Source organism: Marmota flaviventris, chromosome 19 (assembly GCF_047511675.1).
Source record: "Marmota flaviventris isolate mMarFla1 chromosome 19, mMarFla1.hap1, whole genome shotgun sequence".
NCBI classification, from domain to species: Eukaryota; Metazoa; Chordata; class Mammalia; order Rodentia; family Sciuridae; genus Marmota; species Marmota flaviventris.
The window spans coordinates 30623754-30640584 of record NC_092516.1 but is presented as its reverse complement, the minus strand read 5'-3'; the positions used below and the strand labels follow the sequence as shown (position 1 = coordinate 30640584).

The following is a 16831-nucleotide window of genomic DNA, read 5'->3' as shown; positions in this document are numbered from 1 at the left end:
CTGAAGCCTTCTTTGCGGTCCAGGGCATTACCCAGGAGAGTTTCTCATGGAGAATTCTAACTGGAGGCTTAGGAGTAAGAAGGCACAAATTTGGGAGGTGGGGAGTGACACTGTGACTGGGAGGTAGTCACTGTAGGAAATGGGAGGTATGGGGTCAGTGAGGTGATGCAAATAGTTTGCATCAAATAGTTTGCATAGGGAGGTGTCACCACAAGGTGATAGCAGATATCTGGATGAACCACAGTGTAGAACTGGGAGGAGATAATTCACTAATTCTTTCTCTGCCTCTCTCCAGCCTGGCTTTAAATATGCACTTCATTTTTAATTATAAGTATTCTAGTTTTCATTTTAAGAGTTCTATTAAAAATATTTTTCTTCTTTATTTATATTGGTAAAAAATCTTTTTGATTAAGTCAGTATGTTTACTGATACTAATTTCATATGCTTTTTCAGTTGATCTGATATCTGGGAGTTTTGTATTTGGGTTTTTCTAACTTTTTTCTGTTGTTTCTCACTCTTGCTACGTTGTTACTTGTGTGTTTCATGATTTCTGAATGTCTGCAGCTCTTTTTCCTTATTATTTTCTCTGCAGAAAATTATCTGTGATCTGAGAAAAATGTCGGTTTCCCCAGAAATCACAGTTGATGTTTTCAGGTGACATGGAGGTATATGAGGCTAGGCCCACTTACATTAACCTGGACCTAGAGAATTTGTGTGTGTGTGTGTGTGTGTGTGTGTGTGTATAGCTGGGGATTGAACTCAGGACCTTGTGCATATAAGGCAAGCACTCGGGGCTGGGGATGTGGCTCAAGCGGTAGCGCGCTCACCTGGCATACGTGCGGCCCGGGTTCGATCCTCAGCACCACATACAAACAAAGATGTTGTGTCCGCCGAAAAACTAAAAAATAAATATTAAAATTCTCTCTCTCTCTCTTTAAAAAAAAATTTAGAAAAAAGGCAAGCACTCTACCAACTGAGCTATATCCCCAGCCCTAGAGAATTTTTGAGCCACCCATGTAGTGTCAAGCCAGGCTAGAAACCAGAGTGAAGACAGTGTATGGCTATCAGTTCTTAGAGGATGCTTCCCCTACCCTTCCACTTACCAAATTTTGCAGTGGTCCTTTTCTTTGTGCTCTTTGGTCCTGGGGATTTCTTGTTGGATCACCTCAGTCTGAGGATGAAGTCCTTTGAGACCCCAGTTTTTTGGTGACTCTCCTATATGACTTGCTATTGTGGATGAACCTTGGGCTTTGTTATCTTTTCCTACAAAAAAAGCTACAAAACAAATGTTAAAGAATTAACCAGAAACCAGTATATGTGATAATGTTGCATAAAAATAAATGCATACAAATCAACGCAACAGGACCTAGGGATATAGCCTCAGTGGTGAAGCACTTGCCCAGCATGCATGAGGCCCTGAGGTCAATCCCCAGCACTGCAAAAATAAAAATAAAAAATAAAACAACAAACACACACACAAAAAAAATTGAGGATAATAATACTGAGAAAATCTAAATAAGAATGTTGGATTATATCAATGTAAATATCCCAATTCTGATATTATACCCCAGTTTGACAAGATGGTTACATTGGTAGAAACTAAGTACAGGATATAAGTGATCTCTGTATTATTCCTTACAAAACTGAGTAATGTGCAATTAAATCAATAAAAATTTCTAAAAAGGGAACTGGAAACAGAGCATGTGAAATATGATCTCGTTCATGTAATATTTATTTATTTGTGCTTTGCACAGAGAGCTGTATGAGAAGACAGTCACCAAAATGTCACCAGTGGGGCCAATCTTGGGGTAACTACTCTCCTCTGAATCATTCTGGGTCCCATCACTGCTTCTCACATTTCCTGTGGCTGAGCTGCAGGCTCTCCATCAGCACACTGCCAGGACCCTCAGAAGCTCTCAGGTGGGACAGATGAAGGAGAGGAGCAAGTTCACTCCATTGCTCACAATGAGCTTCCCTGGGTGGATGTTGTCGGGCAGGGCCAGGCTAGAGGTCATTTCCCAAGCGTCCACAAAGGCCACACGGAGCCCAGCAAACGCAGCTCTCAGGAGCCGGTTCACTTGCAGAGTGAACCAGTCGCTGCCATACACGGACTTATAGCCAGTGTTGGCCAGTTTGATGACCACAAGGGTACTGGGTTCCTGCTCCAGCAGGGCCATTACAGCTGTCCAAATCCCTGCCAGTCGTCTGGTGTGGGGGCCCCCAAGCCAGGCCCTCCAGCTCCTTGGCCACAGAGTGCAGAGAGGCCACTGGCGTGCGTTGGGAGCGCAGGGGCCAGCTGTGGGATCGCTAGTGCAGCACTATGCCCCGAGTGGTCTCCAAGGCCACTGATATGTGGAATCAGATCCACTGGTTTCAAGGCTGTTGGGAGGATGAGAGAGAAGTTTCCATAACGTAACATATGACCATGCGCCATATTATTTTACATATAAAACTTCTAGCTCCGGCCTGCTTGCTTTTTCAGACACAAGCATTCTGTTCCTCAACTCCACAAGCTCTCCCTATCAGTACCAACACTGTCCATCCAAACTCCTTTCCAGTTTACTTTACTCTTCTCTTTTCTTTTCTTTTTTTGGGATCAAACCCAGGGCCTTGCACAGGCGAGAGAAGCCCTGAACCACGGAGCTCCATCCCCAGCCCTTTCTTGCTTGTAACTCTCTATGGCATTTGACTTCCCTCTGCTGGCCAACCTCTTCCAGAAATGTTCTTCCCTTTTTCCTTCTGTGACAATACACTGTCCCCTTGTTTCTACCTTTCTGGTTAATCCTCACCCCTAATTATTGGCTTCTTATTTTCCTTGCACTTTATAAATAAAAGAATTCCCCAAATTCTATCCCTAGAATCTACTTTTCTTTTTCTTTTAACCTACAATATGTTTTATTTACTATCTCTACTTTTAACATACTTTGTGCACTTCTAAACATCTAGAAAAACCAGATGTTTCAAATGAGGACTTAAATTTGTCTACAGTGTACACAGTAGTGTTGTTGAATAAACGATACACAGATAGCAATATATCTAAAAGCATCTAAATAAGATCATGCTGGCCTAGAACCTTTCTTTCTTTCATTTCTTCTCTCCTATGTCACAAGTGACAGAGGCACAAGTGTCACTCAGATGTAATGTTACAATTTCACTTCCTAAAGTTCTTTTCAGAAGACTCCTTTTCTATGAATTTTAGCACAAAGTATGCAAAATGTGTTAGCTTACTAACTCTACTTTTGTCACACATTGGCAACCTCTGCATATCCAGAGACTAGATATTATAAAACCAGGACTCCATTGTCCAGTACATACACAATGTATTCAGTACAGCAAAGTTAAATGAAATGCATGTTATAGGGCAATAGTAAGCTAGGATTTTCAAGCACAAGCTAACAAAACACCTTTTGTAACTTCTTCCCTCCCACCTCCCTCAACCCAGTGAATAAGTACTGACAAGATACCATTCAGATGTGGTTTAACAATTCCAAACACAGTATTTCCTACCAGTTTTTAAAAGCTATTTACCAGGCTGAGATTGTAGCTCAGTGGAAGAGTGCTTGTCTAGCAAGTGTGAGGCCCTGGGCTTGATCCTCAGCATCACATAAAGATAAATAAATAAAATAAAGGTAGTGTGTCCATCTACAAATTTATGTATATATATTAAAAGCTATCTACAAGTTTTATTCTACTACTTTTACTTTTAAACATATTAAGCACTTCTAAATATATAGAAGGATTAGATATTCCACAAAAGAATGTGACCACTATGCACACATCACTGTAAATAAAATTGCACATGTAGTAATACTCAACAGGGGTTTGGCTATTGCCCCCCAAAACATTTATTAAGAATTTTAACAAAGATATTTATAAAATGCATTATATTTTACCACTTCTACTTTTAACATATATCGAGCACTTTAGAACATCTAGGGCTAGATATTTCAAAAAAGTACTTAGTTTTGTCAACTGTATATGCAGAACGAGGAATAAAAGGCACATGCAAAATAATGGTTATAACAGGAAAAAATATCTTTTACACATAACCAGTCTGGCACAGGACCTTCTTCTCAAGGTCAAAGTCTTCTCTATGTTCTCTAACCTACTGAACAAATGTAGTTTTGTCCTCCAAGCCCTCCAAGCCCCGGTGACTTCGCCGGCCTTGCCAAGCCGCCCAAAGGTTCCAAGTCCCCAGGGGCAGACAGGACGGGATCCGGAGCAGGGTTCCTGCTCCAGCAGGGCCATTACAGCTGTCCGAATCCCTGCCAGTCGTCTGGTGTGGGGGCCCCCAAGCCAGGCCCCCCAGCTCCTTGGCCACAGAGTGCAGAGAGGCCAACTGGCGTTGGGAGCGCAGGGGCCAGCTGTGGGCTCGCCAGTGCAGCACTATGCCCCGAGTGGTCTCCAAGGCCACTGATATGTGGAATCAGATCCACTGGTTTCAAGGCTGTTGGGAGGATGAGAGAGAAGATACCACGGGTCCCGACTCTGACAGGTCGCGGCTGCCAGGGGGTCATCCAGCAGCAGGGAGAGGCTCCCGGTCCTTCCCAGCCTGGGTCCCTCCAGGGCAGTCGCAGCGGGAGCTCAGGGTGTCTGCAGGGCAGAGGCCACAGCCTGTCCTTGGGCCCCCAACACACCCGTTGCACTCTCTTCACCATTGACTTTCCCTGGGGGATTAGTTCCTTGCCACCTCTTCTGTTTTTGTCTAAGATCTGATCCTTAGCAAGCTTCTATTTCAGGTGCCCAATCAACATTTTCAAAATTTGCTTTGTTGCCTTGAATGCAATATGGATAAAGGGAATCTAGCATCTCTGCACAAATCTTAGTTATACATGGACACAATATCTTTATTTTGTTTATCTATTTTTATGTGGTGCTGAGGATCAAATCCAGTGCCTCACATGTGCGAGGCAAGTGCTCTGCCACTGAGCCACAACCCCAGCCTGATTCCAGCACTTTTTATGTTATATTTGGAGACAGAGTCTCACTTATTTGCTTAGGACCTTGTGATCCTCCTGCCTCAATCCCCTAATCTCTGGAATTACAGGTGTACCCCTAGGACAGATTTCCAATGTTTTATTCTTTGAGGATACTTTTCTGCATGATGAATATGCTAATTATCTCATTTATGAAGGTTGTTCCATGAGTGTAAATATATATCAAAATGTAAATATCTGCCACTCATGGTTTGTCAGTTAGACCTCAATTATCTGTTTTGTTGTTGTGTTTTCTGTGGTGCTGGGGACTGAACCCAGGGCCTCCTGCAAGCTGGGCAAGTACTCTACCACTCAGCTATATCCCTTACCCTTTCTCAATTTTAAATTATTTTGAGACAGGATCTCGCTAGGTTGCCCAGCCTGGCCTTGAACTTGTTATCCTCTTGCTTCAGCCTCCCTAGTACCTGGAATCACAGGTGTGTGCCACTGTGCCCAGACCACTTGACTGTTTAAAATAAAAGGGAACTTCAAATTGGACTTGGTGGCTACAGTGACAATGTGGCTAATTTCTAAACTTTGCAAGAAACCGAGAAAGTGCCTGAGCTTCCTTTCTGAGATTGGCTATAATATTAGGTGGACTCCCCTTAAAACCATGGTAAACAATTGCTACAATTAGCCTGATGACAATTTTGATGTCAATTTATAAGGATTATGGCTACTGAACAGTGGTCCCAGTACAACAGGCATTCTGGCTAGCTTTTCTATTATATCTTCCTATTTCTCAGACATCTGAAGGACTGTAAATCAAACCTTGGGTGTGTGTGTATGAGAAAGAGGGAGAGAGAGAGAGCTATGCTAGGAATACAACCTTGGGCCCTGCACATACTAGAAAATTGCTCTGCCACTCAGTTAGAATCTCAGGCCCTGAGATTTATAATAGATCTGAAGTAGATACTGGTTGCTTGGAACAGAACAGAATTTCACTCAAAATCACTGCTAAAGATGTTGAGTATTTTCTTTTGTTTTTGAAAATTGGAGGAATGAACTCACAAGTTCTGTGATATTGTTTTCCATTAATCTTGACTATTTAGAAAAATGGAAGGTTTGGGATTGGGTTGGTCTAATTTTGGAGGGGACAAGAAAGCTACACACATTCAGCAGAAGTGACTGCCTCCTTAGGTGCTAAGGGAACCACTATCTCTACCAAATGACAAGTGACTGCTCAAGACCAGCAACAAATCTAAGAACAGTAAGAAAAAAAAAATTGAGGTATAGGGTGGTGAGTGACATAAAATTTTGAACTTTGTGGCCAGGCTGGGTGGCCCATGCCTATAATTCCCAATGGTTTGTGAGGCTAAGGAAAGAGGTTCTCAAGTTCAAAGCCAGCCTCAGCAAAAGCCAGGTGTTAAGGAATTCAGTGAGACCCTGTCTCTAAATAAAATACAAAATAGGACTGGCAATGTGGCTCAGTAGTTGAGTGCCCCTGAGTTCAAACCCCAGTACCCCTCCCAGCAAATTTGTGAACTTTGTGTTTTTCTCACTTCAATAATCTTTGAGAGACTCACTGGGGATTTTACTTAGAAATTAAATGAGGGCTCTTGGAATCACCACACACTGTTATTTGAAAGGTTGGTGCTCTCATTGGAGCTCCATGGTAACTAAACCAGGAAGACAGCCCAGTGATAACTCTGCCTTCCTCATTCACTCGCCTTTCAGGAGCACCCAGCATCCTGCCCATCTCTCCACCAAGCACTGCAGTTTCCTTCAAATCCCTCTCTGGTCACCTGTTTCTTCATGAGTCCCCATGTGTCACTCACAGGGCACTGTGTCACGTAGATATTCCCACCATTGCCGAAGCGTGGAGTCCCCCATCATGTGCACGATGTGGCCAGCCAGGCAGCCCAGGATGCTGTCAACAGTGGGGAAGGACTGGCCAGAGCAGGACAGGGAATGCCATACATCTTGGTGGTAGAAGCCAGAGGGCTTTGGGGCCAGAAGGCCAGGGCGGCACTTGGTCTGTGGGGATAGCACTATAGGAAGGAGAAAAGCAGAACAGAATAAAAAACAAAAAGAACCAACATTAACATCTAGAAGATGTCAGGTACTCTTCTGTGTGCTTTACATGTATTTTTTCATTACTCTTTGACAAAACCTATGACATACCATTCTTATATTTGGTGAGAGTAGGGACACTGGGACATGAAATGTTAAGCAATTTGTCTTTGATCAAGAATAATGATTGGCAGTTCAAAAAATAATGAACAGAACTCCTATGTGATGCAACAATACCACTCCTGGGTATATACTAAAAGGAAGTGAAATCAGGATCTCAAAAAGATTATTCATACTTTCACATTCATTTGAGCATTATTCACAATATCCGAGACACGGAATAACTGAGTGTCTAGTAATGGATCAATGGGTAAAGAAAACAGAACATACACACAGAGTAATAGTATCCATTCTTAAGAAAGGACATCCTGATGTTTAGGACAACATGGATGAACTTGAAAGGCATTATACTAAGGGAGATAAGCCAGACAGTTGGGCCTGGTGGTGCACACCTGTAAACCCAGCAACTTGGGAGGATGAGATAGGTGGCTTGCAAGTTTGAGGCCAGCCTCTGAAATTTAGCAAGGCCCTGAGTAATTTAGAAAGACCCTTTTTTGAAACTGGAAAAAAAATAATAGCTCAGTGAAAATGCCCCTTGGCTGAATTCCCCGTATCTCCCAGACACACACAAGAAAGAAAGAAGCCAGAGAAAGACAAATACCATTTGATGTCACCTATGTGGAACCTAAAAATAAGTTTTAAAAATAGAGTAGAATGAAGGTTGCCAGGGACTTGGGGAGAGGGGAAAATGGAAGATTTTGGCCAAAATATACAAACTTGCGTTTATAAGATTAATAGGTTCTGGGGGGTCTACATGGTGGCAATAATCCATAATTAACCATATTATATACTTGAAATTTGCTAAGAGATTAAGTGTTATTTGTCCTTATCACACTAAAAAATACTAAAAATAAAACAACCAAGTAAACTATGTGAGACAATGGATGGGCCAACTAACTCAAATGTGAGTGGTTGTTTCATAACGTGTATCTATACCACATCATCACACTGTATGCTTTAAAAACATGCATTTCATTTGTCAATTATTCTTTGATATAGCTAGGTAAATGAGAAAGCAAAAAGAAAAGGAAGGAAACCCTGCCATTTGTGAAAAAGTAGTTGATCTCCAGAGATATCATACTAAGTGAAATGCGCCAAAGAAGGTCAAAGACCACTGGCTTTAATGACACAAGGGATCTAACTAGTGAGACTCAAGAGGCAGACTGCAGAATGATGGTTGTCGTGGGCGTAGGTGAAGAGAAAGCAGGAAGATGATGGGGAAAAGAGACAAAGTTTCAATTTACAGGATGAATAAGTCCAAGAGATCTACTCTACAGCCCCGAGTCTGTAGTGAACAATACTGTATTGCAGAGTGAAAATTTGCTGGGAGGGAAAAATCTTATGCCATGTGTTACATACACCATAACAGTAATAATAAACACAAGTGGCAGGAGGAAATTTTTGGACGTAATGAATATATTTTTAAAACATGTATAGAATATTTAATTAAAATATGCCTGGCTTGGTGGCACACACCTGTAATCCCAGGGGCTCAGGAGGAAGATCCCGAGAGAGGAAGACCACAAGTTCAAAGCCAGACTCAGCAACAGCAAGGCGCTATGTAACTCAGTGAGACCCTGTCTCTAAATAAAATACAGAATAGGGCTGGGGAAGTGGCTCAGTGATTAAGTGCCCCTGAGTTCAATCCCCAGTACTAAATAAATAAATAAATAAAATTTAGAAAATATATCATAATTACAGTAGGGTACTGAAGTATATATTTTCCTTTACTTATAGAACATCTCTAGATATACAGGGCATGAAATGGCACTCATTTTCTTTTCTTTTTTTTTTTTTTAAAGAGAGAGAATTTTTTTAATATTTATTTTTTAGTTTTCGGGGGACACGACATCTTTGTTTGTATGTGGTGCTGAGGATCAAACCCGGGTCGCACGCATGCGAGGCGCGCGCTACCACTTGAGCCACATCCCCAGCCCCAGCACTCATTTTCTTCTACAAAACATAACATTCTTGGGGCTGGGGTTGTGGCTCAGTGGTAGAACACTCACCTAGCACATGTGAAGCCCTGGGTTCAATCCTTAGCACCACAAAAAATAAATAAAATAAAGGTATTGTGTTCAACTCTTTTAAAAAATAAATTAAATAAAAAATAACATTCTTTCAGGAGAAGTTCCCTGCCCCATTATAGTAATCTATATAGAACAATAGATGGAAAACACATCCTCAGTGTTCTGTATATTCCTAAAACTGCAGAACAAAAATTGAAGTCCTCGGTCACAAAGTAAGATTTTAAAGTCTAATTTACTCTTGATCTTCTCTTCATCAGTCCCATCACAATCTTAAAGTATAACTGCTAGAAGTTGAGTATGTTCATGGCACAGATTGTGGTGATGGTTTCATGGGGTGTATTTATGGCTAAACGCATTGAGTTGTACACAGCATTTAGTATGTCAATCCACACCTCAATGAAGTGGTTTGAAATCAGAAAAACAGTGACTGGCAGGGATAGCATGTGAATCCAAGAAGCCTGGTGTCACAATCCGTGCTGCTCACCCCTGTACTCTACCACCCTGGAAGGGAGAGGCTAGCCTCTCGGTCAAGGAACAAAACCCATATAGGTCCATCATCACCCTCCACTCCCAGCATGACTCAGCCCCACTCACCCCGACTGATGTTTTCTGTGGTTGCTGGTCTGATCAGAATTGGAGCAACACCCTGAGGCAGCAGCTTGTCAGTCACCTTGCTGGAGAAACAGGGAGAGAGAGCTTTGTGGAAGGGCCACCTGGTGAAATCTGGAGTTGCTAAAGGGATTTGATGATTGACTTGTCGTTTCCACTCTAATTCCAAAGAGGAATTAGAACATTCCAATATAATTAGCACATTTATTACTTGGGGCAATTACAATAAAGAGAAAAAATGATGGAAGGAAGAGAAAAATCTTTTCGGGAGTCCAGGGGAGGGACTTTCTGCATTTCATCTACTCATTGGACTCTCGGCTTACTAATAGTCGAGGTGAGGAAAGACAACCAAGTCAGATCACAGAGTTCTCTATTCCTATAAATGGAAATACACAGAATGCCAGAGAGGAAAATCACTTCCTGGCACTAAGTTCTGGAAGGACAGGGAGCAGAGGAATTTTTTGTTGTTGTTACATGAACACTCAGACACTGGAGACATACCCCTTTGAATTGGGTTATGCCTACTGATTTCCAAAGTTACAGTAAAAAAGAAGGAGGTGGGGTGGGGTGGGTAGCTTTATAGCCCAGAAACCTAACAAAAATCCCCTTGGCCAAGCAAACAAGGTTAATACCAATGGGCACAAACCACATTCATACTGTGTACCTGTGATGTCACCTGATGGAAATATAATTTACTTCCACAATTTTCCTTCCTAAAATACACAATCCCAGTCTGATCATAAGCAAGAGACATCAGATATATTTCCATAGAGGGGAATCCCATAAGATAATTGATCAGTACTTCTCCAAAACTCAAGGCCATCAAAGACAAAGTCAGAAAGACTGTTACAACCAAGATAAGCCTGAATGTAATGTGGGAACTTAAATGGGATCTCTGATAAGAAATAAAAGACATTAGTTAAAAATCTAGGCAAATCTAAATAAACAATGGACTGTAATGTTAATAATGCCTCACCACAGGTTCATGAATTGAAACAGATGTACTACATTCGTGTAAGATGTGAATCAGAAGAGATACTATGCAGGAAATGAAATACCAGAACTCCATGTTATCTTCTCAGTTTCTCTGTGAATCTAAAACTGTTCCAGAAAAATAATGTTTATGAATTTAAAAGCTGGATCCATAGTTGTTTACCTAGTATGAAAATATTTGTCTACAAAACTCTCATACCTCAATGTTCACAGCAGTCTTTTTATAATGGCCCAAACTGGAATTGACTCAGATGTTGATTGACAGGTGAATGGGCGAACAAATGGTGCTACCTCCATAAGACACAAGCCTTTCAGCAATAGAAAGGAAAAGCTACTGATATACAACAGCAGAGATGAGTCTCAGAAACATTTCACTGACCCAAAGGCAGATACAAGGCAGATACAAGAGACTGTATACTGTATGATTCTGTTTTTATGCAATTCTACAAAAGACAAAACCTATATTTACTGTCAGAAGGCTGTTTGGTTGCCTGGGACTGGAGGTTAGTAGAGGAAAGAAATTGACAGTGAAGGGATGCAAGAGAACTTTAGGGGAAAATATTCTCTATCTTGACTGTCTTGGCAATCACAAAACACATTGACTTGCACATTAGAAACATGGTTATTTCATTGCATGTAAATGGAACTTCACTAAATTTGATTTTTTTTAATTGTTTAAACAAAAAGTTAAAACCTTTCCAGTCTTCCATTATTTGTTGTTTTCTTTTGGGTACCAAGAATTGAACCCAGGGGTGCTTAACCACTGAGCCACATCCCCAGCCCTTTTTATTTTTTATTTTTTTCATTTTGAGACAGAGTCTTGCTGAGTTATTCAGTGCTTCCCTAGCTGAGGATGGCTTTGAACTTCGGATCCTCCTGCCTCAACCTCCCAAGATAATGATATTACAGGTGTGCACCACCACATGCAGTCCATTATTACCTCCTTCTGTAGCTATAACTCTGCCAGGCTCATTTCCCCTCTTCTATGCATCATTAATATTTTTATTGTGAATTCAGCATCCAGATCTATTAGATATTAATATTTTGCCAGACATGAATCCAATTTCTCTTTAAAAAGAAATGGATCAATAGCTAAAATGTTAAAATAGTAATGCTAAATGCAGGAGAGGAACAGAGAGATTGGGTCTCTTGTACACGGTGCAGGGGGCGGAATATAAAATGGTATAGCTACTCTGGCAAATAGTTTGGCAGTTTCTTGTAAAACTAAACATCTACCAATTGCACAACCAAGAAACTGCACTCAGGCATTTTGTTCCACAGATATGAAAAAAAAATCTTTTTTTAATTTTACAAAAGAACCTGTATATGAATATCCATATTCATGATAGTTAAAATCTGGAAACACCCCAAATGTCCTTCAATGTCCATTGAAGGCTAAACAAACGTACACACGGGAATATCAGTGGCAAGAAAAAGGAGTGAGTTATCAATAGATGCAACAGCATGGATGGATCTAGAGAACATTGTGCTTTGTGAAAAAAAAATCTCAAATGACTGCATTACTGTCTGATTCCATTTATAGAACCATCTAGAAATGATAAAACTGTAGAGACAGAGAACAGAAAAGAGTTACCAGGTGATAAGAACAGACACTGGGGAGTGGGAGAGCCTAGAAGGGAGAGCAGAGGGGTTTCCTTTTGGTGGCAGAACATTTCTGTATCTAGATTATAATGGTGGTTACACCATTCTATACGTATGGTGAATTTGTGGAGAAACACACACACACACACACACACACACACACATACACAAACTATAGGCACCAGCCAACGGAAACTGATTTTTTGGTCTGGTTAACAGAATTGTACCAATGCTGATTTTCTGTTTTGATTTTGTACTTCATATATTAAATGTTGTCCTTGGGGGAATTTGGGCCAGAGGGTCAGATGATTCAATTTATTCTTTTTGCAACTTCTCGTGGGTCTATAGTTATTCACAATGAGTAGTTGAAAATTAATAGATGGATCATTACAGGTTCCTCAGGCACACCACCATGCTCCTTCCCTCTTTCATACTGTTCCTCAAAAAGATCAAGTCACTTTCATGAATTCAGTATTTATATTCTCATCCATATTTGATACAGTTGATACATGTTTATGAATCCAAAATACTAATTGGAATTGTTTGCAAGTTTTAAAACTTTAGATATAATATATCTATCATTATTCATTATGTTTTCAAGATTTAGTAATTGTGTAAGTAATGCTATTAACACCCCTACCAGTGGATATGAGATTTTCTACCACTACCCATCCTCATCACTGTTTTTTCAGATTAAAAGGATTTGTCCACACAAAAATTAGAGATATTATGTTCAGGAGCCAGGTGTGGTGGTGCATGCCTATAATCCCAGCAATTTGGGAGACTGGGGCAGGAAGATTGCTAGTTCAAAGCCAGCCTCAGCAATTTAGTAAGACCCTGAGCAACTTAGTGAGACCCTGACTCAAAATTTAAAAATTAAACTGTACCCCCCCCAAAACATATTATATCTTGGTTTCATCTTAAATTTCCCTTATTGTTCATGAGAGTGAGTATATATTTTTTATTCACTATTTAGATTTTTCTTCTTTGATATCTTACATATTTTCCTCATTGCTGTATTGGGCTATATACTATTTCTTATTGTTTTGTAATATTCCTTTACTTACTCCTAGTACTAATATTATTATGTCAGTTCAATGTGTTATAGATATCACCTTCCAGATTTTAGCTTGACTTAAATTATGATACTTTTTGTAAGGGAGAAGTTTTGATTTATATGTAGCCCAATTTACATATATTTTTCTTTGTGACACTATGATAGTATTTTCCTAATCCCAAATCGAATCAAGTGTTTTCTGCTTTTCACAATTAGGTCATTTTTTGTCCATTTATATTTCTGTATAGTGTGAGGTTCACATATAATCATATTGTTTTCTAATTGTTGACCAGTTAATATTTCTCTGTTGAATTGAAAGCCTATTGTGTTCTGATAAAGTTAGTTTTGTTCATGGATCTAGACTCTTCCATGATCTATTTATGCCTAAGCAAATGTTGAAAATCACATTGAGAGACATGACTAAAACCATTTCACTCTGAAAGTTTGAAACATAGAGATGAAGATAGGTATACCATAAAAATATCAAAGAAATTAAAGCTGTCATAGAAGTATTCATATCACAAAAATTAGGATTTAAGGGAAAGAGCATGAAAGTAAAATGAATAATTTGCCAATACAATAAAACAAACCCAGAGATGAATGTCCAGAACAGCATCACCTGGAAACGTGTGAAGTGAAAACTCCTGGGTTACAAAGAGATATTGTTGGGCTGGATTATAGCTCAGTGGTAGAGCACTTGCCTAGCATGCATGAGGACCTGGGTTCAATCCCTAGCACCACAAAAAAGAGGTAGGGAGAGAAAATCATAACTTATAAATATAAAAACAATATAATAGATTTATGTCTGAAACAATTAAGCAGACACAAAACATTAGTAAAGATAGAAAAGTTGAGAATTTAAAATTTAACAAGTTAAATTAAATAGATTCAGAATTTCTTTCTGGAAAAATACAGAATGTAAATTACTTTCAGTGAAGTGTGGCATCCAAAGAAAAAGCTAGAGTTGCTGGGATTATAGGCGTGGGCTATGCAAAAGCTTTAAAAGTGAATCATTTACAAATTACACAAAAACTTTAAAAGTAATTTGTAAATAATTCATGAATTTAAGAGGTGGCAACTGTAGAAATTATAAAATATGTAAAACAAAATAAAAATGAAGACTCCATGTGTAAAAATTTGGAGAATACAGTTAAAGCCGTACTCAGAGGGAAATTCATATCCCTGATCATTTTTACTCCATAAAAGGAAGAGTGAAATAGATGGTGTTAAGTGTTCTGAATCATGAAACTACAAAAAAAGGAAAGAAACTATAAAAAGGTGAAGAATCCAATGTTAAAGATGCCACCCAAACTCATGAAATAGAATGGCAGACCTAGGTATTCACAACACATTTTGCTGAAAGTAATTTAAAAAGCTACTAACTATCTGAATATCTAACAAAGCAGTAAAGAACTGTCAGGTTAAAAACCAAAGTGAAAGCAGGAGCCCAGATAAATAAATGAAGCACTTCAACTACTTTTGCCCTGAGATGTTTGCTTTGTCTTGAATACTTTGCCTCTTATCTTTCCTAGAGAAGTCCTCACTGAACTTCAAATCTAAGATCAATCAAAATCCTCTCTGAAGATACAGCCTGACCATGTACTATATGTCTGTCTAGCAAGGTCTGTCACTTGGTAGTTGCCCAACAAGCTCATGTTGGAATTGAGTAGAAATAATTGCTGAATGGTGCAAGTGGTGGAAGTGGTGGAGGGCCACTGGATCACAGGAATGAGCTTTGGAAGGAAAGATGAGGCTTAGGGTTGGAACCCATATCCCAGATTCTGGGTTTCTTACCCTGCCAGCAGGGCCTCATCACGTGGTATGGTCACCTTCAGGTAACTCCCGCTTGAGTGAGCAACCAAAGAGTTGCAGGGCAGAGTAGGGGGTTGAGCACAGGACCAGAGCTCACCAGAAACCACATCCCTGTACTGGCAGGTATGCCCTTTGGCTCCAGTTGAGTGAGGGTCAACATTGCAAATCACAGTCTCTTTAGCACCAGAACTGCCCTGGAAATACCCCCTAAAATCAACCGTGGCCCTCTTCTCTTCCCAGATTCTGCGCAGAATCCAAGTGGTCTCACTGGAGTGGATCAGCCGTACTTGCACCTGGGCCCTCCCAGTCCAGAGCAGAGGGAAGGACAATAGGTATGTGCCATTCTCCAGATCCTAGACATCCCCGGGGACCCCTGCTCTCAATTCTGGACCCAGTAATCGTGCCTTAAACAGATCCCCACCATGGGTCTTGGGCCTGCCCCAGTGGTTCCTGGCCACAAGGACAACCTCCAGGTAGACTCCTAGGGCATAGGTGTCCTAAGCAGGACCCCTCAGGTGGTAGGTGGAGGACAAAAAGTCCCCCCATCTCCTGGGGTCAGAGTCCCCCCATCTCCTGGGGTCAGAGGTCAGTATAGAAGGTAGGTCAGGTTGGAGAGCTCCTGGGGGAGAAAGTCCAAGAGGGAGGGTGATTTCACAGAATTAGAGACATATTTAGAGACAGGCTGGGATCCTGGAGCCCGATAGATGATGTTGTCAGTCCAGGACATCTTGAAATAGAACACCTGTGGGGAGAGAAAGAGGAATCTGTTGGAGGTTTCTACTTTTCTCATTTTCTCACTGGAAGGAGATTTCCATTCACCAAAGCTCAGTCCACTCTGCCAGGTAGGACCCAGGGCTTCTCCCTACCTGCATCATGCTGTCTGTCTCTCATAAGTCTGGCATCCAAGTCACCCCCATCTTTATTCAAAAGAAGTATCTCGTGTTGCAAAGGTGAAGTTAGTTCAACTGTCTCCTTCCCTTAGCCTTCTTATTCCGTCCACTGCCAACTGTCTCCCCATATCCACCCACTCCCTGAGTTATGAGCCAGCCTGGACCCAACCCTCAGATCTCTGATTTCCTCACTCTTCACAAATCCTGCTTCCTCCCCGGAGCCTGGTATTCTCAGTGACCTTCCCCTTCTCCTTGTGTTATGGGCCAGGCTATATGGCAATGACCAGATTCCATTTTACCCTGAGACTCCAGATCATGTAAGATATTCTCCTCCCATGAGAAAGCCCTGCCTCTGTACCCAATAATAGTTACTTAGCATAACATACTTGGCAACATAAAATAGTAATTCTTATACAATGTAAAACTGTTCTCTTTGGTTTCCATTTTTCTTGGGCGATGTACCTTGTCAGAGATTGATTTTCCAGACATTAGTAACCATTCTCTAACTTGTACTCAACTGGGGTCATTTTGACCCACTTCCCTTCTGCTTGCAATTGTAATATATCTAAGTAAACAATAAGAGGATCTAATTAAATAATATAAAGATCTATAAATAAAGGATAAATATTAAAAGGTTTATGTATAACTAAATTGGTTTTATATAGGTAACATAAACAGTAAAGCTGTTCGGGGCTGGAGATATGGCTCAATTAGTAGCACGCTCGTCTG

General features: G+C 40.6%; 1 pseudogene; it reads right to left on the bottom strand.

Moving 5' to 3' along the window:
* Nucleotides 1-1916: 1916 nt before the first annotated feature.
* On the bottom strand, nucleotides 1917-16087 carry LOC114106120 (NXPE family member 3-like; annotated as a pseudogene).
* Nucleotides 16088-16831: the final 744 nt, after the last annotated feature.